At 41.7% G+C, this 18,376-nt stretch overlaps 1 long non-coding RNA gene across 2 annotated transcripts in view; it reads left to right on the top strand.

Annotated features, from left to right (window-relative positions):
* The window catches only part of LOC142411383 (uncharacterized), a 32,378-nt gene that overhangs the window by 2,174 nt on the left and 11,828 nt on the right, over positions 1-18,376 (top strand). The window contains exons 1-4 of one of the 2 annotated variants that reach the window (XR_012776174.1): positions 158-221; positions 516-614; positions 1,535-1,618; positions 11,928-12,057. This is a non-coding gene — a long non-coding RNA (uncharacterized LOC142411383). Of the gene's footprint in view, positions 1-157; positions 222-515; positions 615-1,534; positions 1,619-11,927; positions 12,058-18,376 lie in introns of those variants that run through there. The other variant, XR_012776175.1, reaches the window with a different exon arrangement.

Genomic DNA, 18,376 nt, shown 5'->3' with positions numbered 1-18,376 from the left:
GGCGAAGTTGCTTTAAACATCTGGCTGCTTTGCAGAACACGACTGAACAGTTAAAATGATCTGGCTGCTTGTGTAGAGGGGCGTGAAGTGTGTACATCTGGGAAGCAATAACCATCTGCTGATCCAGCTCTTCTTTCAATGAGTCAGTGGATGGGATGGGGTGAGCTTGGAGGAGCAGATCTCACCTTCTCCACGTTCCCGTGGAAGGAATTAATGGCAAAGTTGCTAAGCAGGGAGCTTTAAATTTGATTCTGTGCTATACCACAACCTTCCTGTTCTCTAGTCTTTCTGTGCTGAGTTCTAGCACCAGTTGGAAATCAAAATAAATACAGGATGTGAGGAACACAGTTATACCCTCCTTTATCTCTGATTACTAATCTCCTTCCTAGCCCTAATTCTTTACAGGTTCCCTGTTTCATCCTATACGTTACCACACTTGTAGGAACTAAAACTAATTAACGTAAACCAAACATATAAATACTGCTTGCCACACCTCTGAATGTGTCTGCTTCCAGCATGTAGTACAGGAGAGCCCAGGAGCAACAGATGAAGGATGTTTCTCTGCGCCTGCTGTGTGTCTGATTATGGTCCTGATTGCTTCCAGCCAGAAGCTGGTATGATTTCCTTTATTGTTTTAAAAGCCCAGCTCTAAGTTCGAATATAAAATAATGCTGATCTGCCCACCTTCACATACTGCAACTTCACTATTGTACCAGAGAGAATTCTGGAAACATCCTAAGAGACTGCCCGCCTAAGTTTGGGCATTTTAACAAGCCTGTTCACTTCAAGTATATAGTATTGCCTTAACAAATACGTATTCTGCACATTCCAGCCTTGACCAGGATTGATTCACACTCTCTGCTTCTCAGTTGACGCCGTGAATATTTATTCAGTTGTGTTTCTCACCTGCTGGACTTGAAAAATAATTTTGTTTTCTCAGAGAAAGTTTATCTCTGGAACAGCTGAGAGCAAGCTGAGAGTTTAATGTTTTGTGGAACTAGATATTGTACTATAAATATTCTAAGTTTCTGGTGCATTTTTTGTAACATAACATACATTTTTCAGTATGTGTATCCAGGTGTCGCTTCTTACAGTACAACCTTGGCCTTTAAGAGCCCACACAAAAATTCCATTTGTAACTACAAAATTATATTTGCTCTACTTCAGGATAATCACCAAGACATCCTAGTTTAGAATACAGGGTAAAGGATGCTGCAACCTCCCCACTTTTTAATTATTTTTGTAGTATTAGCAACAAAAGTAAGGAGTCAGGCCCCCAAATAGTAATACGTATTTCTTAAGTATGTTTTCCTTCTGTTTTTCTAACTCCGGTGGCACATTCCTATCATGTTTTTGAAAATATACGTTCTCATGAAATTGCATAGCTCGTCATCTGGGGAGATACCAAATACTGTAGTTTTTACTGCATAGGTCTGGCACCACTTTGCTTACAGGCAATTTCCTTGCGTTGGTAGTAGTTACTTAGTCTGGTTCTGAATGCTGAAATGATGATACCATTTTTATGGCTGCTCAGGCGGAGGCTTTCTTCTTGCTTTGGCAAAGCTGAAACTGATGCTGAAAAGGCAGATGTAGCCACTGGAAGAGATGTGTAGAAAAGGTAAGCCTGAAACTCTGCTGTAATGTTGCTCTTAAACCCTCTGAAAAATAGAAAGAGAAGTTGCAAATGGATTATCGTCTCTCAAGGAATTGATTTAAAAAGTCAGAACACTCAAGCTAAAGACTATTCTGTCACAAAACAGTTTTCTAAAATGTGTTAATTTAAAAAGTGTTGTCACATTGCTCATGAGACACCAACTTAAGTAACCCGTTTGCATCATTTATCATATATTCTTATAATTTCCACCAGGGTGGGTGAAATGGAAATGTATGTGTTTTTTAAATTGGATATCTTTGTGAAATATTTGCTCGGCACCTTTTATACCATTCTGTTTACAATCAAGTTGACTGCATGTAATTACTTAATGCTGTTTGTAGGAACGCCCCATGACAGAGCGTAGAGAAATACTTGAAGAAGATATAGCTGTAGAATCACAAGCATCAGTAGATCCTTCTAATGATAAGTAATTCTAGCATAATTCAGTTGACCGTTTTCCTCTAAAGTCTAATCCCTACTTTAATTTATTAATAATCTTAAAGTTACAACAGATCCCTTTCAATGAAAGGATTTTTTAAAATTTTATCTTTTTTTTTTTTATTTTAATCCCATTTGGCAGCCCTAGAATGATCATTAAGTCTAGGCATTTTAAGTGAAATGTATTAAAGTTCTTTTGCCTTCGCACCCACTTCCTTGTATTTGTGAATTTTGACTTTCACATAGGTGGTACCTTCAGGTAGAATGGCATCTAGAAAGAGGTGGGCTTTTTTTTTCCAAATAAAATGTGACTAATTTTATTGAGGCTGGTGAATCAGTCAGGAACATAATAGATTAGGGTCTGCAAGCGGCATTGATGGGCACCCTAACTACAACAAGTAGATTACATCTAGAAGTATAATTGTGAATGGCAGAAATAATGAGTACTTAGAATTTCTATGGTGCCTTTCATTCCCAGGCTCCCGATTTCTGTACCAGCATTAATTACTGGTAGTTAACCATCACAAAAGCTTTTTGAAATAATAGTTATTGTTATCCTTATTTTACAGATTGTTCAATAACTGGACTTTCTCCAGATTCACACTTGTGTAGCTGAGATAAGTATTTCTCCCACAATCTACTGTTGGCCTTAGACTAATAGCTAGTTCTTAGCTTTAGCAGGCTACGGATAATTGACTGTTTCAGAAAAGAAAATGTGAAAGAAAGATCTACTCTGTCATAAAATATCCTTTGGATTCATTCTGGAAGTCACTTGTTAGTTTCCTTTCAAAAGAAAAGGTGGGAATGGGAGAGTACGTGCATCCAGAAGGGACTGAGTCTGCCAGAATTGTTTTCTCTCAGCTTTGCTGTTGACGGTAGTTGCCTTTGAGCACTCTAACGCCGAGTGTCTCAGGCTACGGTCCAGAACGGCACTCCCAGCAAAATCACAGGTATGAAATGGGGATAGAGACAGGGCCAACATGGACAACAGGAAAAAAATCTTCAAAAGCTGCCAAGTTTGGTGCCCCTAGAAGGGCCTAGGGAGAAAGACAGCAAAAGAAGCAAAGCAGGGGGGAGGGAAGATAGCATTAACCTAGTTAAGGGGTTTGGCTTCCTACTTTGGTATTTCATCTTTGCTCAGTAAAACCCCTGACACTGCAGCTAACCTTGAGATTCTTCAGGGCGAGGCAGGCAGAACGCTTTCCGGACCTGTGCAAACCTCCCACCTGAGTGTATCCGTCCCATCAGTTTCCTTCTGGCACAGAATTGGTCAATGGAGCCTTGGGCACATGAAAGACCCTGCTACAGCTTGCACAGAGCATGCTGTGCAAGACAGATTTTTTCCCATGCTTTGATACTTAGCATTTGCTAGCTATTTGAAGTCCCTGACAGACACGAACACACAATGGATTTGCTTTCTCTTTAGGGCCTTCTTACAAATCTTTTCAGCAGCGTTATAGTATACCTACTGATATGAAAGTATACATAGGTAAAGTCTGCATATCAGGACTTCTACAGAACTTAGAATGTTTCTCTCTTTTTTTCTACCTTTTGCTTCTGCTTCTAGTATGCTTTAACTGTTGGTGTTGCCTAATAATAAAATTTACGCAAGCTATAGCACCACCTCCTGTCCAAAGTTGGGCTTTGGTGTAAATCAATAATGCAAACCAAAAAGTTCTCTCCTAAAGGTGACTTTTTTTTTTTTTCTGTATGAAACAGAATGCAGAAAATGTGAACTTTTATTCCTTTCAATTGACTTTTCCTTCCTGTATTTTACAGTAGGAATTTCAGAAATACCAAGTCTGCTTTTACTGGAACATGTTCTCATGGTTGTGGGTTTTTTTGCCAGTGTAGATTGCATTAAGAAAGTTAGCAGCTGGTGCTGTTTTAAGAAAACCAGTACAAAAATGTTCCTTTAAAATTACTTTTATTAATAAGCTCCAAGTTCACAGATGATGTGCACAAGGCCTGTAGAGATTTTTGCAGAGAAAATGACTTGCAAAGCTCTGGCTTGCATGGCTTTAAAGCTTTTTGGGGGCAATATCTGGCTTTTTGTTCTGGTTTTGTACACCACCTAGCCTTGGTAATAGTAATCTAAACTTCGTAACTTTGGCAAGGCCTTGCAAGATTACTTATGTACACATGCAACGTAAACTGTTTATGCAGCTGTAGAGATGAACGACAACTGTTGCTCTAAGGCAAGACTAGTTTTTATTTTAGGATGAGTTTTTATTTTAGGATTTTTTTAGTTCTGATTTTAGGATTTTAGGATTTTTTTTAGTTTTTATTTTAGGATTAGACCTATGAGTCAGTATGTCCTAACTTACTGCCTCTGGAACAGGTAATGGATTTAGGCCAGACATAATGTAAATAAGGTATGAGTACTCCAAGACAAATGGGGAGGGATTGCTGAGCAGCCAGATGAATCCGTCAACAGGAATGCATCTTAAGATTTGGGTGAAGTGCAGGAAAGCACAAGATCGTATATATGGTATAGCAATTACACCATATGTAATATAGTCCTAATTAGTACAGCCTTACGGGATTCAAACTTTTACCTGAGAGCAAAATTTTATGTTTGTTTTTGGGAGCATATACAACTGGAATGAGATACTGAAAGCTGAAGATCTGTTTGCTTTAACTTACGGTTGTTCCTGCAGGCACATGCACCTAAAACTACTCCATGTATAGCAACAATAGATTTACAGATCTCATCCCATACATTTTTGTGTTTAAAAAAAGAATCGGTGCCCAAAAGCCTGGGCAAGACTGTAGTAAGATCTTGAGGGTCAAGGATGTAAGAAAAAAATTTTAAAAATCCTGAGTGTAGGGGAAAAAGAATAAGCTTTTCATATAACGAAGTCCTTATTTCATCTGCATAAATGATGCCTTTCTCTTTGCACGGTGGCCGGGAGACTGCAGGGTGGGTGCCATCCTTGGGCTCCTCTGCGGCTTGCCTTTGCAGACCGCTGCCCAGGGCAGAGCTGAAACGTGACCGATGTTACCTGGACCCAGCTTCTGGCTCTGCCAGAATGAATGGTTCAACAGGATCACAGAATCTGCCAGGAGACCATTCTAATATGGAAAGGGACTTCGTAGAAAAAGGCACTGTGCCTATTCTTATACTGCTTTTGCAACAAATAATAAGGAATACCTGATCCATTTACGGGATATTTGTCTAGTACTGATAGTGTCTAGTATGCATCAAAAATGCAAAACGACCTCTCCTAAATACACCTAATACAATGGGATTTGGCTCCAAAGACATTTAATTCCAAGTGATATTGTCGGCTTTGGCCTGTGCATGAATCCTCAATACAAACGGTTAGAAATTAAATGAAGTATAGCATAGATAACAAGTGTTACATGGGCAACATTGCAGCAGCTATGTGAACTATTCAACTGGCAGAAAAAGAAAAACAAAACAAAAAACCCCACAACCCCAAAACCCCAAAAAGGGTAACTCAAATCCTTTCACAAATCTAAGTTAGAGCCTAGCCAGGAAGGGCCAAAATAAGCTGATGTGGGCACACTTCATGTAGTAATCACTAAAACTATGACTGCTGTGGCAAGAATGCTGCACACTCTTCCTGTTGTTAGCTCCTCGCTTAAAATATATGTGAAAACGTTCTAGGAAATGCAAGAAATACAAGAAGGATGAAAGTAAATCTTTCAAGCTAAGAAGAATCAGTGTCTTGCCTTGCTTTACTCAGAAAGGTAATGTCTGAATGCTAGAAAGCAGTATTTTTTCCCTAGGAGCTAAGTAAACAATTTCTGTTCCTTTCCCAGCCGGGGGCTCAAATGGTACATTCTGTGGTTGGAAATGCTAACCTGAAGGACACCTGCCTACCATTAGCCAGCTTATTATAACTTTGGTTGTATGTATGGAGAAGTACACTGGGTTTTAGGACTTTAGTTGCTACCTTTTTTTTTCCCCACCAACATAATTTTTCCTCAAAGAGAATGAACGAGGTCTCTTGACAATCTATTTGTTTATTTGTCATCCAGGGGTTGAACGATGGGAGAGAATTAAAAAAAGGAGATTTTCTTTAGATTCCTGAGACCTATGAGTCAGTATGTCCATGAGCAAAGGTTACATAAACTAATAGATTAGAACAAGATTTAGTTGCATAAACACTGTTACTGCATTTCAATCTGTCAGAGGCAACCCTGCAGATTATTGCAGGCAGAGCTAGCCTGAGGCTTACAGTCCATCTCGCTCGACTGCCTCTGGCACTGGATACGCTTGAAATAGCATTATTCCCTTGCTGTGGGGCTGCTCCGAAATCTGTATGTACTAGTTTATAGGTCTTATTTGTGCAAGCCTTATTTAATATACAGTGCTGTTGCTCTCAGCTTGTGTCTAATTTGGAATGTCACCCTGGTATATTGGTTGCATAATAATTTTGTCTCTGTTTCATTTAACCAAGGGTCATGCCTCTTCTGAGGGTGGTCCGATATAGGCAGCCACAGAAGATCCTCTTCAAATTCCCCCAAGTTTCCTGAAGCTTCTGTCCTCCGTCTCTCTTTCTTCCATCACGCTCTCTCTCCAGCATATCCTGGATGAGCCTCTCAGCTCATTGGAGAGAAGTCAGGGAGACCAGTATAGGAAGGCTCCTCCTGCATGGGGCAGAAATGGGGATGGGTACGCTGCCCAAGCATATTGTCCAGGGAAAGGGAGGCTGGATTAGGAGTCAGTAGGCTGGAGTCAATCCACAGGCCATGGGGCCAACAGACAACTACATTGTGATGACTGTGGTCTAAATTGTTTGGGAATATTCCAGGTCATATAGGAAAGCAAAGCCTTTCTTGGAGCTGCAGAGCTATGTTTTTGCAAGGTGCATCAGGGTCAGCAATTATGCTCCCAGGCTGCAGTACTTTCCTCTTTACAGTGTTTTCCTTGGTGCTTCCCCCAGCTTCTTGCTGATACCATTTCCTCATTTTATATCTGGGAATTGAGGCATCAACGTTCAAGTCTTTATTTAGATGCCGGAGTCCCATTAGGTGAGCGAGCTGTCTCTACAGCAGGCTTTGTTCATAGCACTCAGCTCTGGGCACCAGCTAAGATCTAGAAAAGACTCCAAACTTTTGTTTCTATTTGTCATCCAAAGACCAAATCATTGTTTTGAATCACACCATTTGCAAAAGAAAACTAAAGAGGTTTAGTATATACATGAATGTGTTTTTGAAAAGAGTTCAGATCCAAATTTGTAAGAGTGTCTTGATGGACAAGTCACGTAGGACAGAATTATTGGTGACTTCTCAAAGTGTAATACTTTGTACTGGTTTTTTTCTGGGAGCAGGCCCTGGGAGCCCTGCTGGCTTATGTGGTGCTGGCTTGCCTCCTTTCCAGTTGAGTAACAGAGCAGGTGGAAGACTAGCAATGAAATGCAGAGCGAAGCTAAACATGTGATTAAATTCTCAAAAAGGCCAAAGCCCTTATTGCATGAAAGGCAGCTTAAAGCTACCCCAAAACTGGCTTGAAGGGTTATTTTTTGTTCAATTATTTATTGCTTTTTGCTACTGGATATTAAGCAACTGTAGAGAACAGGGGAGACATTCTGGTGGTTGTGCATAGGAGGAAATGAGATCTGGGAAAAGGAGAAGTGAGAGCAGAGTGCCCATGTGATAGTCCCTTGATTTAAGATGAGATTTAAGGTTTCGTGTCATTGAACCTTTGGTATATAACAAAACATGCTTAAAAGAGGGATCTTGTTTGCATTCTCCATAATCAGCTGTTGTTCTATTCATTTGATAACCAAACAAAAAAAAAATAGTGCTCTGTGGAGATTTGCTAAGTCTTTGAAATAGGTGAGATTGCTTATATCGGCAGGCTGCCTGGCAAACTGCCAAGGCAAAATAAAGGCAAAAGATCTGGTCTGCTTTGTTGAGAAAGCTGCTCTTAAATCCAAGATGAAAAAGAAAGGAGATGACATGGCTCAAACCCACCGGTTTTCACAGTACTAAAAAGCCTGACAGCCTTCAAAACAATTAATTGCGCAAAGGAGAGTACTACATCTATGTTGCTCTTTGAAAAAAGTCATGTCAGTAGCGTTACAGCATTATTCCCAAGAAAGATGAATGTAGATGACCTGCAGATTTCGTAATGACTTTATGAAACCAACAGATGAGATAAACCCACACAAATCATCTTCCTTGTCACAGAAAAATAAAATTGCAGAATAGGGGCTTATTCATAGACCATGCTTGCTACAATTGGGCTGTCTGACCAGCAGTTCTCTTCTCCCAGGCAGAAGCAGGAAAGTCATCATGCTGCTTGCTAGATGTAAACACTCTAAATGTGTCTGACAGCTATTCTTTTCTAAAAATAGATATACAGCCCCCCCAGCCTGGCATATCCTTAATTAGATGTATAAAAATGGCTTTTTTCTATTGATCTATCTATCTTCAGTATATAATAGTGGAGTGCTTGAAGAGTAAGGCTGTTACTGCTTTTTAACAGTGGCTTCTTATTAGGCTATCATATGCACTGTAGTGCAACGCGGGCCATAAGGGTCTCTGGGGAAGGGTTCAGTCTCAGTTTTTGTAACACAGAATGCTCATTGCATTAAATGAATAAACCACCCTTAGAATAGAGACTGGACCCCAGTCTCCTGTCCCCATATAGACCAATCACTAGAAAATATTGCCGTGTTCATTCTCACTTTTTCCCTAATTCTCAGTGGTTTTACACACCCCCCACACACACACCTGCAGTTTAAGGTTTTCACTGTGGAGTCTGACGAGTGGTAGGAGAAGGGGAAGGAATGCCAAAATAACACAGACTGGTTTGCACTTTGGGGAAATGACAACAGAGGTAGGTCGTGATTCTGAGGATTATTTGGACATAGATACCTAAACACTGCTTTCTGGGTCTAGTTCTTAGTCAGTACCGGGAAGTCTGAGAATTTGAGAAGAGCTCATTTTCTTAAATAACTCTGGTACATGAGAAGATGGTCTAGAGTTGCAGATAGTAATAAGTTAAGCATTTATATATAAATGGCATTGCTTTCTTAAGTAGAACATTAACATGTGATCAGATGGATTCTATCTGTAAGTTATCTTTGAATTACAGCTGTTGCATGTTTATCTAAAATTTTAATTTGAAGGTTTTGTGATACTGCTTATCTGACAGAATTGCTTTCTTTGTAAAAATTCTGTTAGAAATAGTTGTGCTTCTTAGGTCAAATGGAAGGTGATGGTCAGTTTTATGTTTTCAAACAGTCTCAGATGCCTGTTTGAAAGGCATCTTGCCTTCTATAGGAGCTGGCATAGCAAGTGTGTGAGAAAACACTTGCTATGCCCGCTCCTGTACTGGACTGACTGGAATTATTTTGGGTATCCAAGCATAAGCAAAAACGGAAAACCTGGCACTGCATCAGAATGCCAATTTCAATAAGGGGCTAGCAGTATCTAGAGCGGAGAGCTTCTGACTGGTTATAGGCATAGTAAAAGTTAAGTTTGGCTATGGTGCATTAGTTATTATCTTGAAGGCTCTCTCAGACTGTGCTAAAGTGCTGTTACTCTTCAGAAACACTCAAAAATACTTTACAATGGAGATATCCAAGACCTGATCCAAATTGACTGTGGCAGACGACATTCAGACAAATGAGCAGTGTTACCCGCAAGACAGTATATTGTTCCTTGAGGGCTACATTATTGTTGTAGACTAGAACATATGCCAGAAATGCATTAAGCTAAAATCGGCCTGGTTGCAGGTGCATGTCACTGGCTTTGAACCAACAGACAGCAAACATCAGCCTGCCGGGGTCTGCATACAGAGCCCCCAGACAGAGGTATATGAACAAATTGCAAGCAGCATTTTTGTGAGTCAGCCCAGAAAAGCATTTCCAGCAGGGCATTCGCCCACCGGGGGCACCTGAACCTGCCTCCTCAAAGAGCAGCTCTGCCAGCAAAAGAGCTCGGGAGGTTCAAGGCTGATGGAGGAGTTCAGCAACCACAGTCTAGGCAGGTCCCAATCGCCCCGCTTGGCGTGAAAAAGTTCCTACAAATGGCAGCAGTCCAGGCAGCGCAAGAAAAGGCTGTAGGGTTATAAATGGGAAGGGGTGAGAATAGGGCTTCGGTACAAGTTTTAGGTCTTGTATGGAGGAACCAAGCGATCAGGATGGTTTTCCCACCCCATACCTTCTTCTGAAGAGACGTAGCTGGCCAAAGTGTGGTTAGTGAATTTTAGGTTAGACAAAGGGCTTCTGGGCTAGGACTGGCTGCTTCTGTCTCGAATGTGGAAGCCCTGATTGCCTGGATGGAGGCTGGGGTGACAAAAACTGGCCTGCGGGTCTGACAGCTCTGCCCAGTGGTGCCCTCCTTCAGCAGGCAAACAGAGCTAACTGCTTTCTCTCACACGAGGTGACTCAAAAGTCATGGGGCTGGTGGCTTGCTTTCTTCTGATCTTCAAGCACCCAAATCAGTAAACAGTAATTTTGAAAGTTCTTTTCCATGGCTGGCGTAGGACTTCAATTTCATTAAATTAAACACATTGTCACATGCTTAAACCCTGGGTGGAGTTCTGGGGAAACATGAATGCTAGTCGGGCTGAGCAACAGTGGCAGAACTGTTCTGCAAAAATCCTCTTGAAAGACAGTGTTTCCCTTCTTCCCAAAAGAAATTCATTAACATTGTCTGGATTTAGCCTAATGTATCTGTAGGCTATTGACTTCTCAGTTTCCTTTAACTGTCAACTTTGTTAAAGAAAGATACAGGATAAATTCTCCAAATTGGAATCTGAGACATCTGCACACCTTTTCTCATTAAATGTAAAATGAAAACGCTGTATGCCAATCGCATCGTTATGGATGTCCAGATGTGTAACCTGTTGAGGTAAAAGTTGGTCACCAGTATCTTTCAGTAAGCACATTTTGATGCTTTTAATGAAAATAGTCAACCTTGCTGGACATACCAAATCCAGGACAAGAGAGCTATGCAACTTCCTTCTGTAGAGAGTTTAAAGAAAAAGAGAAATGCAATGTTATCCTTACCTTGTACCCTTTATATGTTCTTGGGACATCATTTGGGCAACTTGGGACAAGTTTGGAAGATGCATTTGACTGGAAGGGCTGTACACTGAGTTGTTCCACAGCTGGCCGCTGGCAGCCATGGAACAGTGTTGGAATAGCTCCGAGTGCCAGGGGTGTGTCTTACCATGGCAGCCAAAGGTCTTTTGCTGGAATAAGAAAGGAAGCAAAATGCTGTAGAGTTGTCCTCTCCCTGCAGCACCGCTGCAGTCCTATACCACTGGGGGGAGAGTCGCCTGGGCATGATCCCGGGCCGCCAGGAACGCTGATAAGAATGCTCTGGAAGGGACGGGTTGAAGGAACTTCTGTTTCCGGCCGTGTAGGAAGGATGCACAAGGTCAGCACAAACAGCTGACTTCAAGTGCCTACTCTGCCTCATTGCTGTAATAAACATGGCAAGTAAAATAAAGCAGCCGGAAAGCTGCTGCTGACCCGTGCATGGCTGTTAACCCCCAAAATGCTTCCAGACCGGTAGCCTGAGGGAGTAATCGCTCAGTGAGGGTGTGGGGGTGTGTGTCTTAGGAACAAAGCCTGGAAGCACATAGAAAATGGCTGGGTTTGCAGCCCATTTTGAAGACTCGGGGAGCAATCTTGTGTTCCTAAAAGCATCGGGTGGGGGGTCTTGGTCCCCCTCTCCCAACTGAGCTAGGCGTGATGGGAGGGTACTGGGTGAAGACTTAGGAACAAAGTGAGAATGTGCTGTGTTTTACAGGAAAGGTATTAACTCCTTCCTGAACAGAAAGAAAGAGGACTTGAACGGGTTATTTTCTGATGTTTCAGCATCCTTCTCCTTGCCCCATCAGAGATCCAACCAGCCTGCCTTGTGTGAAGCTTTAAATGGAGGGGAATAGGCCAGGAAGAAATAAAAGCGGCTCGCAACGCGGAGACAAGGAGTGGTGCTTGGGAAAGGACCAAGTGTAGCAGCTGATAAAGGTGAGTGAAAGAGGAGATTCTTTACAGAAACGGGCCACCATGGATGGGGACAAGGCTCCGCTGGCCACATCTGTCCTTGATGTTCCCCAATGCACCGTGGGTCACACATGGCAGCTTGGAGGGACCTGGATGCCCGTGTCCTCGAGGCAGGATTTCCCTGCCGGGGGAGGATGGGACAAGGGATGCTCAACAGCAGCACCCTCGGGACCCCGCCAGTGCCCTCGGGTGAGCGCCTGTGTCAGGCCGAGTGCGAGGGCATGGTGCTGCCCTCACACCTGCGTGCAGCGAGGGCCGGGCTGGCCGCAGCCTCCGGCAAGTTGGGGACCCCCCATGAGGCGCAGTAGCACGGTGGTGCAGGTGGCCATACGTGGGTGGGCGGCTGTGAGCCCAGAAGTGCCAGGCGCGGAGGGAGGGCATGACTGGAAGTGTGGCTGCCAGGGCGTGCAACGTGTGGGAGGGCAAGCGAGGCCGCAGCTGCAAGCACCCTGATGTGTGTGCTGATACATACTTTTTTTAAAGTCACCGTGGTTCAACTAAGATTTGTTTTAGTAAGTGGAAACAGGTTCTGGAAAATTACTTGCAATAGAAAATTTGTTCTAAATTGTGTCCTGTCCATGACAAACTAGATAACTATCTGCAGCATACTGCTTTTTCCATTTCTCCCTGCTCAGCACAAACTGTCTCACTCTTTTCAATCCATTGGGATGTCCTTGTTCCCGGTCCATACCTATAGAACTGATGCATTCTAGGTTTTGTTTTGTTTTTTTTTTTCCCCCCCGATCGTTCCAGATTACGAGAAGCGATGTGTGTTTCCTACTGGTGATTTCACATGTACATGAGGGTAGAAATTGAACGCAGCCCGGGTGGCTTGGCCCAGGTGCCAGTTCCCTCGTATACCTTTTAGAATTTTCCTTTTTCCCTTATCATTTCTCTTCTCCCCCCTCTTCCTCTGCTCCTCCTCTTCCTGCCCCTCTTTGCCTCCCCTCCCTGTGCTTCCCTGGCGGCATTGCCGGCTCTGCACAGGCCCAGTTTCTCTAATCAGATGAAGCCGCAGGATTATCTCTCTCCCTCCCTCCTAGGCTCCATTTTATTTCCTCTCCAGCCAAGGGGGGAGGCAGGAAGGGGCGTCACGTCTAGGCTGAGGAAACCCCATCTCCCAGTCTCCTGCCTTTGATGCTCTCTAGCAATCCCTCCTCCTTCCCCTTATCATATGCTCACCTTAGTGTCAACAGCATCGGGCGGATCAAGGAGCCCAGTTTCTAAAGGGAATCGGAACTCTTGTGGCTTTTGTTCTCCTCAGATTTCTGAGCATCTATTTTAAATACCCTGCAGGTAACTTGGACAGGGAAGCTGGATGTGCAGTCTCTGAGTAGGGGGAAGGTAAGGACCACGGAAGAGATGTATTGCCCGTTCTCTCGCCTCCCATAAGGACACCGAGTCCTCTCCATTTTGCCAGCAGGTCTTTGGGAGTAACAAAGCAGATGAGGGGAAGGGAGAGGAGCTGCACAGAGACAGACCCAGGCTTCTGTAAGTGCTGTGTTGGCAGCAGGGGGCTGATAGCTGGACTGAAAAGCCCAGGAAATGGTAGTTTTCTCGTTTACTAAAGTGATGGGAACTATGGCTCTGAGCTCTAATTGAATTTAATGTAGTTTTGCAGAAGGTGTTTTTTTGTGCTGGTGTCTTTCACTTAGATGTGTATGTATTTGTCTTTTAGCAAGCATTTCTAGAATATACTTGTCACCTTTTCTTTGGGGGAGAAAACCCCCCATAATCCCATTCATGTTATTCCTCTGCACATCTGCAAGTTTACGAAGATGCTTTTTGATTCTGTTGTGTGTATGTTGGGGTTTTGGTACTAGAAAAAAGAAAAGAGTCAATTGTATTGCTTTAAGTCGCTACCTTGTAGTACTAATCTGCCAGAGAATGGTTTCCCTTGTTTTTTCCACCATGTGTACCACGTTTTTTAAATTCCTAAGAAGTTAATACCCAACACTAGGGAAAAACTGAGGAATATTTCCGTGCTTTCTGCATATCAGCTTTGTTTTACACTCTTCTTTCCTAGATAAATGATCAATCACTATTTAGAATGACAGATAAAATTTTCTCTTAAACCAAAACATCTTTTCCAAAGTCAAAGATTTGATTTGGTTTGGCATTTTATTGTCACTAGCGTAAATGTTTTAAATCGGAAACCACAGTAGAAGATTGTTTTGTGCATATGTTGTAGCTTATAATCTCCTATGATTGAAAGTAAGAATTTGTGCTGATGGACTTCTGGATTTTAGGTGAAGAGGTTTAAAAGGGAGGGGGAGAGCAAGCAGTAATTTCTGTTTAGAGAACTCTAAGCATGAATGGTGACTGGAAAGATAACCATTGGATAAATATATTTTGTGAGATGTCGATCTCGTGCATAAATAAGACGGACCATATAACGATCAAAATCTACCTCTTTTCCAGTGACTCATGCTTCAAAGTAATCATCTGATGCAAAAATATCCGTGATTTCCTTGCACCAAGACATTGATTAAAGCTTGCAAATAGTTGTTTGCATGTTTAAGGTTAAGCATATGTCTGACTGTTTGCAGGACCTAGATTGCAGTTAAGATCCGAGTTCAAAGACCTCTGCGTGAAGTCTTTGTGTAAAAGAATTGGGTTTGGGGAAGGTTTCGTTTATGAGGGGGGATTAGATGAGGGCTTCATGTTTTCATGTCATGGCTCAGTTACTCTGTAAAATACTCTTCTCTGATTATAGGGTTTTGTTGATTTTTACCATCCAGACATTTTATCTTAACTGTACTCTAGAGAGAGCTGCAATTGCAGTTTAGTTTATCTGACAATTATCTAAGGCTGCATAAACAAGAACAGTGAACTGCATACAGCCTTGTGATGTCTGAGCTGGTTTATAATACCAAATGTGATAATTCCCCATTAGATAACCATACCAAATCCACATTTTTTCTTTCCATAGTGAACTAAACATTCAAAATACACTTGAAAAATAAGAGTGTATGAGGGAGGGTGGAAGAGAAGGAAAATTGTTGTTGATGATCATTATACTTCTGAAGTTTAATTTTCTTTCTGTAAGGGCAATGACAAAGGGTAAATTGGAGGTAGCTTTAAAACACTCCAGATGAGCAGAGGTATTTGCTGTAGCAGTGAGATGATGTTACACCTGTCCGCAGGCTGGTTAGTTCTGTGCAGAACAGCAGCAAAATCCTCTTCCTTCTTCAGCAACTCTTCTGGAGATCAGAGAGGCTGAATTCTCCGTTCCTTTCCCCTATAGTTAATGTTTTAAAATGAGGATGGAGTGTACTTGACTGGTCCCTTTTGTTTGGATATTGCAAGCTGTTACACAATTTGCAGGAGAATGCAGCCTAGGAAAGATGCTTTCAAAGGCCCAGGAACTAGACAGAGAGCTGTTAATGGTATTTATTCATTTTCTGTGTTCTATAAGTATTTTTTTCAATGAATCAGAAAAAATTAAAATCTTATTTTTGTTATCGCATGCCATAGTTTAATTGTTGCAAGTGACACTCAAGTCATTGGGAAATTCTTTTACTTCCTAAAAGAAACAAAAGTTTGTATCTTTGGCAGATGTATGTGATATTTCATTGCTTGTAGTCCCAAACCATTCCGGCCCAAGAACAACAGTATAGCATGAATCATAGGCTGCACAAGGATGTTACACTTTACTTTCCTTGTCAGCCCTGCACTCTTTTTTTTTTTTTTTCCTTTTTTTGGGGGGTGGGGGGGGGTGGCACTGGCCTTTTGGTTAATTCTTGCAGTTTCATTGTACAGTAATAAGAGTTTTTTAACTGGTGTAAACTGTAAAGCTGTATGCATATACAGCATCATATGTGAAAACACTTCTCTTTGGGCTATTAAAATTCTGGAAGATCTGAATCATCCAGACTCTTAATAGTCTTTTTTTCCTCAGGGGGAGGGTGCGTGGTGTTTCAGTGGTGAGAGAGAGATCTTTTCTGTAAAAGCAAAAAGAGGGGGAGAATGAAAATAAATGTTGGAGTACAGTGGTCAGGAATATCTGCATGAGGGATACAATGAGAAGGCAGTGAACTGAGAGATACTAAATGAGCCATTCTCTGGTTAAGATCATTTGATGCGATATTTCTTATGGATACATTATAACTATTGCATTAATCTAAAGCCATGCAGCTGATAGTTCGTATGTATGTTAAGAACTGTCCTGTAGGAGTATTCTCTGATTCCTTAGTGGATGGGGGGGGGGGAAGAAGGTGGTCTCTTTCCTCTACAAAAGCTGTTAAAGTTCTTCAGAATAAAGTTCCACTCAGAGAAATTATCTTTAGCAACAGGAACCACAAAAAATCACTTTGGGGTTGCTTAGGTATATATACTCAGAGCATGGGAGTAGAGACAGGCTAACTAAATGAAGTTGACATCAGCCAGGTCTGCTAGCATGGTGTTGAGTGTGAGCATTAAGTGTGTGAGTTATATCCAAGCATCATTCTGCACCAAAAAAGCATCATAAGAAAGATCACCTTTAAAGTGGCCTGTCCCCATGTGCGTCTTCAAAGTAGTACATCTTCCAAAATTATGGCTTAACCCTTGCACAGTCTGGATGTAATACAAAACAGAGAAAGGAGCAGGAGTATTTCTCCCTCTGCAGAATATTTGCTAATTAAGCTTTAGCAAGGGCACACCTGACTGTGCAAATGAAGGTTAATGGGATTGAGCAGTTGCAAGACCTTCATTTGACTTGCAGAGCTTTACTTTAGTCAACAGTGCGTAAGACTGACAGAACCCAGTTCATCTGAGCTGAATTGAAAGGTCTGACTTCCTTTTCAGCTCAAACTAAGCAAACCTGACATGGAAATCGGAGAGATGATGAATGCAAAAAGCCATCCTAACTCTTCTAAACTGGATTCTTTTTAGACTTTTAGAATTATTTTATTGCTTTCTGCAAAGAATCTGCTGGGAGAGTTCAGTGTTTATGACTGAACAGGGTGGATAAGTATGTCTTGAAATCTTGTCAAGGAAAAAGATACATCTTGTTTTAGCAGTTTTATTTGGTTCTCAGTGGCCTCTACACTGTGGAAGGGGTGGAGTGCTTTTGTTGACTTAGTAACAAGAAAGGTACTAACAGATTGGAAAGAAACTTTTGGAGTTCACTGCCTCCTTCATGTGTATCACCTTGCCTGTAGAATACAGGGATCACTTTTGTGGTTCCTTTCAAAAGTCATTCCTTTTTACCTCATTTCAGTAAATGGTACAGGTTCCACTAATCAATTAAACAAATGGTTTAATATTGCAAAATGGTTGCACATTCCAGCTTCTTTTGAGGCTCAGGATGAGAAGCTATGTGAAAACTTCTCATTGGCAATGACAGATAAAAGTGCAAATTATGAAACCATTAAAAAAAACAATCATTGAATGATTCAGTTTGGAAGGGACCTTGGGAACTCATCTGTTCCAACCTCCTGCTCAAAGCAGAGCGAGCTATGAGGTCAGATCGGATTTCTTAGGGTTTTGTCCACTTGGGTCTTGAATATGGTCAAACCAATGTTTGAAAAGTGAAGAATTCCTCTAACAGAGACTTAATTCTTTATAATCGGTATCTTGTGGCTAGCAGTTAACAGCAGATGCTTAAAGAGTTATCCTCTAGCTGTCCATGTCATACAAGTAGGATCTTCCTCTACCCTGGTGATGACAGGAACCTGCATTGTCTTGCAGCTCTTGAATTGTTCCAAATTTATACCTCAATATTTTGTGTTTCTGACATTATTAAATGTTAATAAGGAAGTACAGACTTCTGCAGCTCATTTTGTGGTTGAGATTAACCAAGAGGAGGGGAAACTTGCTTGTTTACATAGAGCAGGGTGTAAACATAAGTTCTTGAGGAAGTTCTTCACATACTCAGGTTTGACAAAACATTTGCAAGCTTTAGTCTGCTGCTGTACTGTGTCGTGGTTGTTCTCTCCTTAAGGTCCCTGGTGTCAGACAAGCTTTGGATAGCATCTTGTGAGCATGGGCTCTCCTCTTGCTCTCTGTTTTGCTTCCCTCATCCTGAGAGAGTAGAGATATGCTCCCTTTCATCCCTTTCAGGTGTTTCCTGAAAACTATAGATAACAGTTTCCCACATAGGTCTGATTAGACCACAGAGTAATTGGGACAGTTGCTTTTTTGAGAGAGACACCACACTTTGACATAATAACTGTTATTTATGATGAGATATCAAGTTTGAAAAGGAAACTTATTCTTCCTAGTTCCTCCCATATTCTTTGTTTATATAGTTTCAAAGCTAGTTTATACTATAGTCGGACAATGGGAACTTTTAGCAACG

Source organism: Mycteria americana, chromosome 6 (assembly GCF_035582795.1).
Source record: "Mycteria americana isolate JAX WOST 10 ecotype Jacksonville Zoo and Gardens chromosome 6, USCA_MyAme_1.0, whole genome shotgun sequence".
NCBI classification, from domain to species: domain Eukaryota; kingdom Metazoa; phylum Chordata; class Aves; order Ciconiiformes; family Ciconiidae; genus Mycteria; species Mycteria americana.
This window is presented reverse-complemented; position numbering and strand designations above follow the sequence as displayed.